The sequence below is a fragment of the Schistocerca gregaria genome, chromosome 4 (assembly GCF_023897955.1).
Source record: "Schistocerca gregaria isolate iqSchGreg1 chromosome 4, iqSchGreg1.2, whole genome shotgun sequence".
NCBI lineage: Eukaryota > Metazoa > Arthropoda > Insecta > Orthoptera > Acrididae > Schistocerca > Schistocerca gregaria.
The window spans coordinates 682,355,678-682,373,005 of NC_064923.1; positions in this window are offsets into that span (position 1 = coordinate 682,355,678).

The window sequence follows — 17,328 nt, forward strand, 5'->3', positions numbered from 1 at the left end:
AGGTCATCAGTCTCCTAGAACTTAGAACTATTTAAACCTAACCTGCCATGCCCGAGGCAGGATTCGAACCCGCGACCGGTTCCAGACTGTAGCGCCTAGAACCGCTCAGCCACCCCGGCCGGCTACTCATGTGGCTTCTGCCTCTCCTTCTCAGCTGATGACCAGCTCCTTAACCTTACCAGTCCTTTTTCCCTCTGACTTAATTCCAGTAGTTCCACTAACTTTGTTTCCCTCAACCCCCAGAATGCGTAGGACCATGTTTGGCATCCCAGGCTCCTCCTCAAACTCCAGACCTATGCTCTCCCTATCAATTTTGTCTGTCTTGTTGCTTCCGTCCTCTCCTGTCGTCCCTCCTATTTCCATATCCACAGTTCTAACTTCTGTACTTTCCATCCCTCTACTGGCATGCCCAAAGACTCCATCTTTTCCTCTATCCTCTATGTCCTGTATACTGCTGATATGCCCAAATCTCCTCCACCTGTTCATCTCCTCCAGTTTGCTGATGAAACCGCCTTCCTGGCCCTTTATCCTACCCTTCAATGGTCCCATTTCTTCCAGGAGTGCTAGTCTTACAAGTTTTGCAGGAGAACTTCTGTGAAGTTTGGAAGGTAGGAGACCAGGTACTGGTGGAAGTAAAATTGTGAGGAAGGGTAATGAGTCATGCTTGGGTAGCTCAGTTGGTAGAGCACTTGCTTGCAAAAGGCAAAGGTCCCGAGTTCGAGTCTCAGTCCAGCACACATTTTTTTCTACCAGTAAGTTTCTTCTATGGTCCCAATGTACCCTCTGAACCAACCTTGCCAGTTCAACACTTGGTGCAGCCAGTGGTTCCTTTGTATCAACCCCTACAAGACCAAGGCAATCACATAGGCCATACCACACACCCCTTCTGTCTCCATGATTTCTACCTAACCATTTATGGTTGTCCTATCCATCTCACTCCTACCTTAAAATACCTTGGTCTCGCTCTTGACCTCACCTGAACTCCCCATCTCTTTTCGATCTAATACAAAGGCCACATAGACTCTGCTTTCTGAAACTCCTGTTCAGACAGACATGGGGACTGCAAATTTCCACCATCCTTCACACCTGCAAATCCTTTGTTATGCCAGTGTCTCTTGGATTTCTGTGCCTCCCAGATTCTACAATGCCATCCAAATCCTGGAATGCCATGCAATCTGCCTCACCTTCCATATCTGCCTTCTGACCCCCACGCACATCCTCTACAACCTCATCCCCTTTCACCCACCTTCTTCTTTTCCTTGAACACATCCATACCCTGTATATCATCCACTGATTCGATCCCCCTCACCTTCTGGTGTGTCCTGCCCTCTCTCCATCTCCACACCCTCCACCTCATTTCCCACCACAACTTCCAGTACCTATCCCTCCCAGATAAAGAGCTTCGCCATGACATCTACACCTCCTACTAACACTAACCCCATCTTCGTCCCCTTACTCCTCCGGGCTCCCTCTCCCCTCCACTCCCCTTCCCTTTCCCTTTACCGTTTTCCTTCCTCCTACACTCTATCCCTCTACCATGCCCCCCCCCCTTCTGTACCTCTGTGTTCCCTCCTGCCATGTTGTACTTCTTCATCTCCTGTCTCACCTGTCTCCTGCCTCTTGGTGCACCCCCTGTCCCACTTTTTTCTTTTCCTACCGCCTCCCAGCGCCCTCCCCACTTTTTCTCTCCTCTCCAACTCCAGTCCCTCGGCAAGTCCCTTTCGTTCTTCCTGAGCAGTCAATCATTTACAGTGGTTTTGTTTTCTAAGTGTCTCACTCTGCGTGATTTTTATACTGTGGCCAACTTTAAACTTGTGTTTGACTCCAGTGTATTTTAACTGTGCCACATATTGTCAGCTGTTTTCTTTTAACTTTACATCGACTTTTTAAATGTCGCCCAGTGCATGTCCCCGTGCTAGTGCATATTTTAACTCCCATTATCTCCAATTTACTGTGTTTTTGTGACCCCCTTTCATTCCCCTTTTTATATGAGAGCTCCTCTTTTCATGTCATTTTGTAAAGCCACTTGGCTGTGCCGCTGCCTGTCCACCCCTGCAGATATGGAGCAGGGTCATGAAATTATAATAAAGCAAAAAATCTGGCACACTTTCTAGATTGGTTACTGCTGCTAGAATAGCAGGTTATCAAGACCTAAGTGAGTTTGAAAGTGATGTTGCAGTCGGCGCACCAGTGATGGGGCATAGCATCTCTGAGGTAGTGGTGAAGTGAGGATTTTCCTGTATAACCATGTCACGAATGTACCATGAATATCAAGACTTCGGTAAAACATAAAATTTCCGACATCACTGCAGCTGGGTAAAGATCCTGCAAGAATGGAACCAAAACCACCTGAAGAGAATCGTTCAGCATGACAGAAATGCAACCCAACTGCTGCAGATTTCAGTGCTGAGGCATCAACAAGTGTCTGCATGCGACCCATTCAACATCATAGGTATGGGCTTTCGGAGCCAAAGGCCCAATTGTGTTCCCTTGACTGACCACATGACACAAAGTTTTATGCCTCATCTGGGCCTGTCAACACTGACATTGGACTGTTGATGACTGGAAACATGTTGCCTGGTCGGACGAGTCTCGTTTCAAATTGTATGAAGTGGATGGATGTGTATGGGTATCGAGACACCTCATGAATCCATGGACCCTGCAAGTCAGTAGGGTGTAATGCCGGAAATGCATATCTCCTATTTCCATCTACTGCACTATAATTTTTTTCCTTATTTTGTTACCTGAAGATATGACATTTCTGTGTCTTTATATATTGTATTGTTTCACTAATTTTATATATATATATATATATATATATATATATATATATATATATATATATATATATATATATGCATTTATGTCGATATATCATTGGTTTGTTTTGTGAACATTATTTGTATTTTTACGCTGGGTCTTGCCTAGGGAAAACTCTGCTTTCGAACGACTACATAGAAGAGGTCGTGTGTAGAACCAAAGTTTTTAGGATCTTTGGTAGTGTTAACTCTGCTGCGTGGAGCGCGGGCAGAACAGAGTCTGGCTGGAGTAGGGCAGTGGAGCAGGTGTGTTGTGTGACGCTCCCGCGAGTTGCCGGTCTTTCGGGGTTGCGTCTCTATCTCAGCGGTACTGCGTTCTGGTCGTTGCTCGTTGTTGGCATTTGCCTGGCCCTGGTTCCAAGAGGATTTACTGTTGGTGTTTGGTGTTGTGGTTTCTACAAGCCTCCATTGTTTATCTCTTCCTTGTTGTGTCGGTCGTAGTCGGTCGTTGTCGGTTGTTGTTGGTCTGTCGTACAACTTCCTTGTGTTTACCCATGGTGCGTGCTCCTGATGCCAGTGTCCTCGTGTCGTATATGAGTGGAGTACTCCCTCGGATGACGTAGAGCGATATTCAGAGCTCGGTTCTGGATCATTTGCAACTTTGCAGTGAGCGAATCTGCGGCCTTTCTCCACCCCATATCTGCGTATTCCAACACAGGTCGGAGCAGTGTTAGATACACCTTGATGTCGTGTGGCGGCGGCAGCGTCGAATGCGTGTTGAGCAGCGAGTACAGAGCGCGAGGGGTCCTTACGACGCTGCTTCTGACGTCTCGGATTAGAGGCGCCCGTTTGAATCTTTGGTCTACGATGACTCATAGGTACACTAGGTGATCAAAAGCATCTGGACACCTAGCTGAAAATAACTTACAAGTTCGTGGCACCCTCCATCGGTAATGCTGAAATTCAGTATGGTGTTGGCCCACCCTTAGCCCTGATGACAGCTTCCACTCCTGCAGGCATACGTTCAATGAGGTACTGGAAAGTTCCTTGCGGAATGGCAGGCCATTCTTCACGGAGTGCTGAACTGAGAAGAGGCATCGATGTCGGTCGGTGAGGCCTGGCACGAAGTCGGCGTTCCAAAATACCACAAAGGTATTCTATAGGATTCAGGTTACGACTCTGTGCAGGCCAGCCCATTACAGGGATGTTATTATCTTGTAGCCACTCCGCCATTGTTGTTGTAGGCCGTGCATTATCAACAGGTGCTCAATCGTGTGGAAAAATGCAATCGCCATCCCGGAATTGCTCTTCAACACTGGGAAGCAAAAAGGTGCTTAGAACATCAATGTAGGCCTGTGCTCTAATAATGCCACGCAAAACACCAAGGAGTGCAAGCACTCTCCGTGAAAAACACGACCACATCATCACACCACCGCCTCCGAATTTTACTGTTGGCACTACACACGCTGCCAGATGACATTCAACGGACATTCGCGATATCCACACCCTGCCGTCATATCACCACATTGTGTACCGAGATTAGTCACTCCACACAACGTTTTTCCACTGTTCAATCGTCGAATGTTTACGCTCCTTAGACCAAGCGAGACGTCGTTTGCCTTTTACCAGTGTGATGAGTGGCTTATGAGCAGCCGCTGGCCCATGAAATCCAAGTTTTCTCATCTCCCGCCTAACTGTCACAGTACTTGCAGTGGATCCTGATGCAGTTTGGAATTCCTGCGTGATGGTCTTGATAGATGCTTCCACTTCACTAACACATCGGAAACAGTATACCTAGGAATATGTAGGAGTGTGGAAATCTCGCGTACAGACGTATGACACAAGTGACACCCAGTAACCTGACCTTGTACGAAGTCCGTGGGTTCCGCGGGGCCTCATTCTGCTCTCTCACGATGTCTAATGACTAGTGAGGTCGCTGATGTGGAGTACCTGGCAGTAGGTGGCAGCACAATGCACCTTACGTGGAAAACGTATGTTGTCCGAATACTTTCGATCACACAGTGTATTTCGCCGTCTTGCTACATGGGGTAGTTGCTCTCAGGATTTCAACGGGTGGGAGATCAATGTATCGCTTTAAGCTGCGTTGAACTTCAGCCACAGTTTCTTTGATCATGAAGCAACAAAAAAGTTTATTTGTTTTAAATATTTTTGCAAAAGAAAAAGAAAATGAAATGTGAGGAAAAAATTTTGGCTGGTCTTTCCAATGAAGCACACAGCAAGGCGTACAACTCTGATCATCTTTCGGCTTTTAAAACCCTGACATTTCTCCATTGTTTTGTTACAGTCTAAGAATTTTTATTTGGCTGTTTGAAACGAAAGAGTACGGTACATTTTAATCATACATTATTTGGAGATATTATACGTTGCATTGATAACAATGTTTCATCCGTATGTCTAAAATCAAAGCAGTCAGTGATTCGCAATGAAATTACGAAGAATTGGTTCACAGCTTTAGCCGACTCAAAAATGTCGGGCAAATGTTGCGGATCAGAGGCTTTGCTTGCCTTCGTTTCCCTATAACTGCAAAATCTCTGTGCTCACGCACCAGAAACTTATATGTTATTTCCGCAAACCATTCCAGCTTGAGCAGACCTTGGCGCGGCACTTGTAACTCCATAGGAAAGCAGTGCTTATCACGAAGACCCTATGTCACCTAATAATCAGTGTCTGAATCATTTTCTCCGTGGTTGGATCAAGTACGAAGACATGCAACAGGGTATTGAAAAAGCATTAGCGCTGAAAATGCCTTCTGTGAAAAAAATGGCGCTTAGAATATTTTCCATTTCCACTCTATTTACTCCGCAGCAGTACTTTCTATCAAAACTCTTCCCAACTTTGTGTTCCTTACGGAGAGCTGATTGCTCTATGAATGAAAACCATAAGGCTGAAAGCTATACTAATACTATGATTTGGAAGGTTTCTGTATAAACGTGCCTGCTAGACCACACCAGCACAGGTTCTTCGTCGTCGGAAGGTATCGTGGAGACAGCTGAATATTTGGACTACCAGCAGAACATTCTTGTGTAGGCGGCAGTGGGTTGAGTAGGCGTGAAGATGCAAGGCGAGAGAGTTATGCGGCCCAGAGGGGCTGTCCGATGCGGGGGTGGTGGAGGCGGCGCGTGGGCGTGCCGTCGTGTTACAGGAGGGGTTGGCCGGCTGCCAGGGTACCCCCTGCTGGTGTCGGCTGGCAACCTGCCACAATCCATCAGCACTCCCCCGCCTTTGTTGCTGCCGCTCTGTAAACAACGCCTTCCTCCGAGCCAAAAGACTAATACTGTGTCATCATATTCCCGCTAGAGGAAAGAGATCTGTTATTTATATTAAGGTGAAAATTACTCAGCTTAGCTGTCTCTTTGATCACTTTTAACGCACGTCGCTGCCTATAATTCCCACGAAGTTTTTCTTACCGAATTTCCAAGAAAGGCCGCACTGTGCAGTTACACTTGACGACCATTATTTGTTTCGTGGTTGTTTGTGGGTACCTTCCCACTCTGGTATCCTCTATAATGATGAAGTTGATGCATTAGCCAAGCAAGCGGCAACCTTAGGCACCGTCATGGATCTGTACCTTCCTTATACAATTTACGTGAAGACAAGGATCATGCAAGACAACAATGGCAGGAAATGTGGAACGTTTCTCAACAGATAAAAGACGGTTATTACGCAGTGCTACAACCTAGGATTCCTTCACAGCCGTGGTTCATGAGGACACATCTGGACCGATCCACGATTTCTACCATCGTAAGACTCGGCTTTAATCATGCCTCTTTCCCACAACATCTACATCGGATCAACGTTTACAGTTCACCAGCATGTGAGTGTGATCCTGAGTAAGAAGCTGCTGTCAACCACATCTTATTTACGTGCCCCAAATTTGACCGTGAACGGTTGGTCTTTCTGAAGACATTGCTGAGTATGGGCTACCATCTTCCTCAATCAGCTTCTTCTCTTTTGTGTACTGAAGTCGTTCGTCTATATAAAGTGATAGTTAACTTCATCAAGAGTGCTGGTCACAATCTGTGGGTTTTAATGGTGTACGTAATTATAAATATGTATTGCTGATGAAGATATTTCAGAATTGGTGTGAATTGCAAGCCAAGGCACTTTTAAATAGTTTCCTATTCAATTCAAATCAATTTTTAAAACATTATGTACAAACCTGTAACAGTTAAGCTTTTTATTCTTGTAAATATGCATTTCTGTATTTGTTTATTCAATTATGTGTACATTGTCACTATGTGTTGCCGATGGCTAAATTGAGTACAAACTCAAAGGCCAAATAAAAAAATAAAATAAAAATATTCCTCTGCTTTCTCTTTGCATCATCCTTCTGATCGGTTTTGTACTAGCAGTAGTTTTATTCATTCGTGGATCCCATTTACAAAGATATTTGACATGTCAATTACAATTTGGGAATAACAAATCTCGTATGTTACGAGATTTGTTTAAAAGTGTCGGGAATTTTGTAACTTCGCGGGTTATATAAGTCCGACTAGCGCGATTTTTCTTTCTTATTTTGGTAAGTATGATTGAAACATGCCTGTACGCTCGGATTCATATTGGAAGGTTATATGTGTTGCTGACGAGTGTCAATTACTGATTTCATTTAATTACATTAAATTCTGCCATAAAAATGTAATACAATGTAAGAAAATCGTAGAAATGCTGAACATTGCTTTTGGTGTGTCTCATGAGAGTAAAACAAGGGTTTAAGAGTGGTGTAAGTGGTTCCGAGATGGCCGTGAAGGAGTGTTAAGAGGACGAACATTCTGGACGCCCCAGTACAACAACTATCGATGGAGACGTGAAAAGAGCGAAAGAAATGATTATGAGCAATCGTCGAATCACACTCAGAGACGTCGCTGATGATGTTGGCATATTATCTAGACCACGCCATAAAATATTTTCGAATGCTTTTGGTATGGAATGCGTGGCAGCAAAATTTGTGCCAAAGTTGTTAAATTTCGAGCAAAAACAGCGACTAATGGAAGTTGATGAGGAGTCGCTAAATGAAGTCAGCAACTTTACAGAACTACTGATACGTGTCACTACAGGCTGCGAAACATGAGTGTACGGGTTCGATCGACCCAGGGGAGCAATAAAGAGCACTGTCTACAAGTTAAACGTCGTCTGCGGTAAGCAGTCCGGAAAAAAAGAAAAAAAGAGGAACGCACTGATATGTGGCGAAATAGTTCATGGCTTTTGCATCACGATAATGTACCAGTTCACACGTCGTTGCTTGTTTGTGAATTTTTGTCGAAAAACAACACTGTAATAACGAGACAATGTATTATGTTTCCAAAAGTAAAGAGAACCCTAAAGGACAGTCGTTTCATGAGCTTAAAAGAGATTAAAAGCGAATCGCTGTGAGATCTAAGTGCTATCCCAGGGGTTAAGTTACAGAAATATTTCAAGGACTGAAAGAAAAATTGGCGTAAGTATATAAAATCTAATGGGAATTTCTTTAAAGGAGATAACATGAAAAATTGGATTATTTCCAAAAAAAGGAAATTATTGATACTTTTAGAACGTTTCTAGCATTTCACCCACTGTATTCTTGTCACTCTACGAACCACTCTATGATCAATTCCTTTTCAGAATCGACTGAATTTTTCGTCGGTGCTTGAAACAACATGACATGTTGTGAAACTGTGATTTGTTTCAATCACTAACAGGTATTCGACATAGGCCATGCTTAGCTGAGAACTGAATGTCACAGCCACTGATAAAGTGGCGTTTGCTTTCCAGAGATAGGCTTTCCAGGCTCATATTTACATCCTTGTCGATTTACACTGGGCTTTAAGCGCTGGTTTAAGGTAGTTTTCTGTGTCTCAAGTTTCTTCTTATAATGTTACACCGTCCTCACAGTTGATAAAGACGTTTTTGATATTCGAACTTAAACAGGCTTATCATGCCGGATTGTATACACGTAGTGCGAATCGGAAGGGTTGTGACGTCAACAAACTACTGCCAAAGATCGCTGAGTAGTGTCGATGTGTGTTATGGATTTCTGTCGTGTCAAAGATGAATCTGAATTTCAATGGCCATTCTGAACATCCAACGACACTAGTTATTGAACCAAGATAAAGCTTTGGATCGGATAATCAAATTTTGTGGTCCCTTAGTGCCAGTACATGCTCTGCTGCTGCTGATTTAGCCGTGAGTCCCAGACGACAAACGCTCTTGTGTTCTTGAAGCCGGGTTGATGCTTCTTTTAGTAGTTCCTATGTACACTTGGCCGCAAGTGCAGAGGAATGTTTTGCATTGCTGTCGTGGAAAGCAGTCTTTTGCAGTGTTTAATATTACTACAGCAGAATGGCTGGTAACGAAGGTATTACTTTTATTCATAGACGTTACTCAAAACATTACTATAATAAAGTTAATTTTACTATTACAACGTGACATTTGCGTAACTGTAGTTTCATTTAATAAACCGGTGGGTATGGAGAGAAAGAAAGTATGCTTCGATAGTTAAATTAAGAGACCATAAACTCTATTTCTTACAAGCATGTCTTCTGTTTGTAACCGTTTTCGTCGAGGTCTCAGTATTAAAATCTGAAACTATTTCCTCCTAGTGAAAATTAATTTCTGAGATCTTCCCCACAAAATTTTCGTTCTGAGATCTTCTAACATATGCGCCGAATAAAAACATTTTCTTCCCCTGCAATTGCAGATAAAGGCAAGTGTACTCATCGCACTATTTTAATCAAAAAGCTGGTTTGCGTGAGTTCCCCGTAGCGTTCGTATTATCGGGTTCTGACCTTTTTGTTGTTCGGATGAGATGGGAAAAGTAAATAAAGCAACGATTTATTCAGGATGAAGAGCTAGTGACTGTAAACATCAGACACGGCTTGACACTTGGCCCCACCAGACCGCATGAAGTTTGCTGGAAATGGTCGTTACTGTCAATATTAATGACATCAGGATCATTCACTTTACGGCTGAGTTGCAGTCATTACTGTAAAACCCAGTTTGATGTTATTACAAATTAAGGTTTAAAGTACTAAGTATTGTTGACTGAATTTTTAAAACGTTTTAACATTATATGTTTTTGTCTTTTGTAACTCATAACGTATATAATTACAACAAACCTCCTCTCATTCTTATGTTGTTTTAATCTTAATCACAGATCTAGTACTGGCATCTGTTGAAACTGTATTATGAATAAAATAGTATAGTAAGCGATCTAGACGGTCTTATTCACAAAATATGCTCAGTGGTCGCAGACTGATTCAAGAAACTATCCACTCCACCAGCTGATCTTCCAAGTATTGTGACTTCTCTGATAGACTAACAATATCCCAGGGGAACCTTAAAGTTTTCATATTAGAACTTTTTAACTTAGAAGTACATATCCTGGGAGTAGTGAAGCAGCTTAAATCATTTAATAATAGCAAGTCTTCCGGTCCAGACTGAATACCAGTTCTGTTCTGTTCAGAGCATGCTGATACAGTAGGTCCGTTCGTAAAAATCGTATACAACCGCTCGCTCGACGAAAGATGCGTACGCAAAGGCTGGAAAGTTGCACTGGTCACACCAATATTCAAGAAAGGCAATAAGAGTAATCCACTAAATTACAGGCACACAATATTTAAGTCGATGTACAGCAGGATATATTGAGTTCTATCTCCATGAATTACCTCGAAGAGAAAGGTCTGTTTGCATGCAGTGAACATGTATTTAGAAAACATCGTTCTTATGAAACACAACTAGCTCTTTATTCACATGTAATGTTGAGTGCTCTTGCCAAGGAATTTCAAATTGATTCCGTAGTTCTAAATTTCCAGAAGGCTTTTTCCACTGCACCTCACAAGCGGATTGTAATCAAATTGCTCGCTTATGGAATATCGTCCAAGTTAGATGACTGGATTCGTGATTTCCTGTCAGGTAGGTCACACTTCGTAGTAATTGATGGAAAGTAGTCGAGTATAACAGTAGCGATTTCTGGCGTTCCCCAAGGTAGCAGTACAGGCCCTTTGCAGTTCCTTATCTATATAAACGATTTAGTTGGTAGATGATGCTGTCGTCTGTCGTCGAGTAAAGTCATTAGAAGATCAAAACAAAATGCAAAACGATGTAAAGAAAACATCTGTATGGTTTCTATTGAGTCTGAATGGTAAATGAATAAAACAGCACTATGGTTAAAAACATAAAAGTTAAAATTGGAAAATTGTGAACCATTTCTAGCACATCGATAACTTGTATAAGCAGATCTCATTGCAGTTGTGCAAGTATCATATTAACAAATCTCTTGAAGTAGCTCTACTGTGGAAGAGGTAGCGACGGCCAAGCATATGGTCACTAAAATCTATGTGCCGTCTTCTTCGAAGTCATTTTGGATATATTTGAAATGGAAACTACAAAATGTTCTGGCGCGTTATTATGTTGAAGTCATATTTATTTAAAGAAGATGAATAACAAATCTGGCAGGAGTTACTCCAATATTGTTTGGAGCAATGTCAGGTTGCTCTGCTCCCTTATTTGAGGAGAGAGTGTGTGCAGTACAATCGAAGTGCCATTGATGATAAGTGTCTAAATATTGTTGTGGGGTTGCTCGTAATAATGTTACTCTTTCTGAGTCGATTTGGTTTCGTTTTAAAATGTATCATTTCCGGCCACTGACGAAGTCCCTTCTACAAGCTCTAGAAGTGTATAATGGAAGTCGTGGTGGTGTTGTAATGTTATGTGTGCCTCGCTGCCATTTTAACTCATTTGTGCCTGTTTTTATTCTGAGAAGCTCAGTAATGTATTTAAATACCGTAAATGTAAATTTGATTCAAAAAGTACTTAAAGCGAATTGAAGCGCAGCTGGATAGCAAGAATCTCTTTAGCGCGCAATCCCCGCAACGATAGTAGTTGTGAATCTTTGAATATGGACACTAAAAACAAAAGGCAATTGATTTATTAAAAAAAGAAGACTGTTAATCTGACTCTTGCGGAAACAGGACGTGTTGCTAGGCCGTCTCTCAGAACGTATTGTTACATTTAATGAAAACTGATATTTCAGTGATAAAACCGAGTAACGTATGTGTAAGAGTTGCTAAACATTTATGTATACAAATTTTCTGGGAGTGAAGAACAGAAATATCTTGTTTTTGGAAAAGGAGGTGGACTTCATTGTCGTCGCCGTCTATCAATAGAGAGAATTGTAAGTGTACAAAGTTCACTAAAATACAGGAAAAGAAATGCATTCTCTATAGTTTTCATTCGATAAGCAACATCCCCTTATGATTTCTTAATTACAGTAATTGGATTATTTTCTGGTACAATAGTATGGTGCTGAACTCCACTGACCAATTTTGATGTAGCAGGACGTGTAGTTTGAAGGAAATTTGTGTGCCAAACAATCTCCTTTTCTCACGAAAAGCAGATTGAAGCAGATTGCTGTTTGATCTTATTTACTTACAATAGTGGTTCCTTAAGCACGAAAAGTTACAAAAAGTTGGACTCAAAGCTATCCGCAATACGGCCAATTAAATAACAGAGTCGTATTGTAAACCTTAAAAAACAATAACTTCCTCCAAATTATAATACGTCACCAACTGGCTCAGAAGCTGATCATTCAAGGAGACAGCAACCAAAATTCAGGTACCAGCTACGACTTAAAGTAAAAATTTCAATCAAAAATCAGTCTCTCTCTAATCACATAAGTCATTTTATAGTGTCTCGTGACTTTACGTACGCTAGCAGAGGGACCATGACCGACTCAGCAGCAAAAAGCTAGAGCAGGGTGTCGCGAGAAACCTCAGGGACCGGGGCTGTATGTGTTCTTGCGCAAGAAGTCCTGTACTATGATGACATCAGAGAAGTAAACACCTAGGTCTCCAAAAAACAAAGTTGCTACACTTTCACGATACACTCAAGGCTCTGAGTCTGCGGACACAGCAGAAAGATTGAGGAAATGAGGAGGTGGAGTCATGAGTGCCCACGCGACCCCTACCGCCGGAGGTTCGAGTCTCCCTCTGGCATGGGTGTGTGTTCGTTGTTCTTAGCCTCAGTTAGCTTACATTATTTTAAGTAGTGTGCAAGTCTAGGGACCGATGACCTCAGCAATTTGGTCCCTTAGGAATTTACACACGCATATAACTGCCCAACAACCATGCCTCGCACCCCTGTTCTACCTGACCTAGGAGAGGGAAAGCATTGCCATGTCAGAAACAATGGCAGACTGAGCTCACATGAATACTGCACATTTTAGACAAACAGTGGCAGTCACCATGTGGAGCTGCCAACGAGAGGAATTCCAAGCTGGTCATCATCCCGAAATGGGTGATCCAGCTATCCTTGCTGCGAAGTCGACCCTTCACACCTAAGTCAGAGTGCTGCTGACTTCATTCCTTCCAGGCAGGCTGCTACCTGCCAGCAGACTTCCATCCACTGCTTGGGGGTGTATGGATCTCGCCTGGCCCACCTATTTATCGAGTCACCGCCCTGTGCAGACAAACTCTGCTCCTACTCATCGTCCTGTGCGGAAACACTCCTTGGCCGCCAGCACTGACGCTGATGCGCTGATTTCCACTCTGGAGTCCATCACCCAATGTGCATCCATACTAGTAAGCACGGAAGTTCTCCTGGTGTCTGTTACACCTGTACACCACCAGGGCCAGAGCCTAGACATGACAGTTCCTCGTAGCCATGCTGTTCGTGGGGGCTTCTGCCATTTTGGTCTGTTCATATCAGGAGCTGTCCATACCGCCGAAACTACTCACTGGCTTCGGCACCCTTGCCACTCATCACAGCCAATGCCCGTATCTGACCACCAACAGATACAACCCCACGCTATTGATTTATCAGAAGGTATCCATTTAATTCCCACCAACTGCCTTGCTGCACCACGTTCATGGGGGAGAGCTCAATGTCATACCATTCACTATAAGTATGGGTCCACAACCCACCATATGGGTCATTCATCCCCGACCTCTATAGTGAGATAACTTATATTTCTATTAAGGCCAACAAGCCAGTGGAAAGAATGACTTACAGAATGTCTTTTTCTTCCTATTTCTTCAAGCATGAGGCTGCCCAGCCGGCTCATAACTTCTGTTTCTATTGATGGTGCTGGTCATTCTATGTCGTTCGTAGTAGTCGTCAACCCCTTGTGTTCAACATGTATAAACTTTTTCACATAAAATCACTCCATCATGTCTAGGTAAACTGTCCATTTTGGTTCTACGGTACTGGACATGTTTATACTCAGTTTTTGGGGCTCCGAATTTATTTTTACGTTTCTTTTCCTGTCTCTTCCTAAGTAGCCTCATGTTCCTCTTAAAAATATCATTGCTATTGTGTGCAGCCTTTTTCCTTTTCTTTTTTTTAGAATTTGTATTACACTACCACTTAGCAAAATAGAAGTAGATATACTGTTATACAATCTAATCACAGTACCTCAGATTGCTTCATTTCTAAATTTCTGTATAACGTGCCATTGATGTAATGAAAATTTCTTCTTTTATTTCCAGTGTCCATTTCGTCTTGAAAACATATGGTGCAGTGTAAGATAATGTATGAATTAACTCTTTTTATTTATTTTCTGCTAATGACCGTTTTATATTCAGTAGGAAAGAGTCCTTTCATCTTGATGGATGTAGGTTTCCTAATCATGATACCAATTTCATATACTTCAGCTGCCTGATGAAATTAATGAGTGGGTTTTCTTAAGGACTGCTCAGTATGAGTTACTATTTTCTGATCGCCGGTGAATAAAACATTTATTACTTATTTGTCACTATAGAAGTTGTTTATGTAATTGTTTATTTTTTGTATCCATTGTCATAATACATCATACACAAGTAAATTAAATGATAAAGTGAACATTGTAGCCTTGTAATATAGGTAAATAAGTTTTCTTCTTCAAATCTTCATTTCTGGCAGCGTCCATTTGTGGGTTTAGTACTGAGTTAGTAAGTATCGAATGGTACGTCTCTTTTCCCACAACTATTCACACATTTTCTCGATTTGCAGAAGTATTAATATTAAATATAATTTACGTTTCCCTGCACCATAATTTACATGATTATTTTGCCAGCTATGAAAAGAATCTAGACCATACTTTGTGAAGTACCTGACTTACGAAGTCGTGACCAAAATAGCTGATTTTTAATACATTCAAGATATATTATTATGCCTGATGATGTAAATCACATGAAAAATTTAAAGCTGCAGTTCATCCATCCCCAATATTTCATCGTGTCAATAAATGAACTACAACAGAATAAGATAGAAAATTACAAAATAATTAGTATCCATGTTTTGTATTAATGAAGCTTTATTTTTTATATCAGTTTTCTGTGGTTTAGTGGTACTGCATTTGATTTCCATGGCAATTAAGCTTTTAAAGAAACTTGTTTCAAACATATAAAATTTAATAGAAGTGAATTACACTTTTCCCATGTGTTAGTTCTCAGTGTAACTAGGTGTGCCCTATGACGTCAATAATTTCAATATAAACAAACAAGATTTGAAACTTCCTGGCAGTTTTAATATGCCAGGAAGTTTCGTATCAGCTCACACTCCGCTGCAAAGTGAAAATATGATTCTGAAAACATCCCTCAGGCTGTCGCTAAGCCATGTCTTCGCAGTATCCTTTCTTCCAGGAGTGCTAGTTCTGCAAGGCTCGCAGAAGAGCTTCTGTGAAGTACGGGAGATAGGAGACAAGGTACTGGCAGAATTGAAGCTGTGAGGACGCTTGGGTAGCTTACTTGGTAGAGTACTTACCCACAAAGGTAAAGGTCCCGAGTTCGAGTCTCGATCTGGCACACAGTTTTTATCTGCCAGGAAGTTTCATATCAGAGCATCTGTACCTACAGATTGGAAAATTGCACAGGTCGCATCAGTGTTTAAGAAGGGTAGTAGGAGTAATTCATCGAACTACAGACCTATGTCATTGATGTCGGTTTGCAGTATGGCTTTGGAGCATATCTTGTATTCAAACATTATGAATCACCTCGAGGGGAACGATCTATTGATACGTAATCAGCATGGTTTCAGAAAACCTCATTCTTGTGCAACGCAGCAAGCTCTTTATTCACACAAAGTAAAGGCCGCTATCGACAGGGGATATCAAGTTGATTCCGTATTTCTAGATTTCTGTAAAGCTTTTGACACCGTTCCTCACAAGTGACTTCTAATCAAGCTGTGGGCCTATGGGGTATCATATCAGTTGTGCGACTGGATTCGTGATTTCCTGTCAAGAAGGTCGCAGTTTGTAGTAATAGATGGTAAACCATCGAGTAAAATTGAAATGATATCAGGTGTTCCCCAGGGAAGCGTCCAGGGACCTCTGCTGTTCCTGATCAATATAAATGACCTGGCTGACAATCTGAGCAGTTCTCTTAGGTTGTTCGCAAATGATGCTGTAATTTACCATCTAGTAAGGCACTAACTACTGATAGGCATAGTTAGCAAATGAAAGATTTTGATAGATAACAAACAATGTATTTACCTTAATAGTCATAATATACAGACACCAATGCAAACCAGCCACAGACTGCACACGGCACAGCCAGTGATTTTCATACAGAGCGCTATGTGGCGGCGGCGTTACCAATTAAAAAACCTAAACAGCCTACTTACATAGCCCCCATGCTCCCCACAAAAAAATTACAAATTGTTTTGGGCAGTGGCCAATACAGATTTGAAAAAAAATTTTAATAATTACAATAACAAAGAAATGAAATGCACACACTTATCGATACAATATTGGTCAAAAGCTAAAATTTTCTCACAGTCCATAAAGACAGTCCTGATCATTCATCAAAGTAAAATTGCAGTGTTTTTCTCAAAGTCTGAGTAGTAAAAGAAAAGGCACACAGAAGTAGTGGATTTCCATGCAGTCTGGAAGAAGTAGTGTTGTCCTTCCAAGGGAAAGACAGTGTTGGCTCTTGACATGCAGACAGGTAATGGGTCACAACAGAGCAAACCCACAGCAGAGTCAGTCGAAGTTTTGAAGAATATTGGTAGATAGGTCATCACAGAGCAGACCACTACAGTCTTGTTAGAGATTACGGTATTGGTGGGCCACCAGAGGTGCAGACCCAATGCAGTCCTTGTAGAAATAATGGTATTGGTGACTCATCAAAGGCGTAGACCCACTGCAGAAATAATGGTATTGGTGGGTTATCAAAGGTGTTGACCCACTGTAATCCTTGTAGATACGGCCAGCAGCCATCTGTCGCGACTGTGCAGGTGCACAATCACCATCGAAGAGTCTTGCAGAGAATATTGCAAGTCCATAAACTACCATTTGTGTACTCACAAAGTTTTTGGAATTGTCCTTAGAACCAGCAATGATTTAACCAGTGCCTTGCTGAATTATCAACACACGTGCAAACTCTAGGAGTCCATTCTTCTCACATATTGTCCATATACTATGACCAACAGAAACGTGTGCAGTGAAATGTAACTTACAAATTACTTAATTTGGTCAACTGGTGTCAATTACAATTTTATAACATGAGAATACAATAACAAAGATACAAAATATATCATTAAAGAACATAATAGTACAGATAACATTTGCAGTAATACAGGCTTTACAAAAGAATCGAAA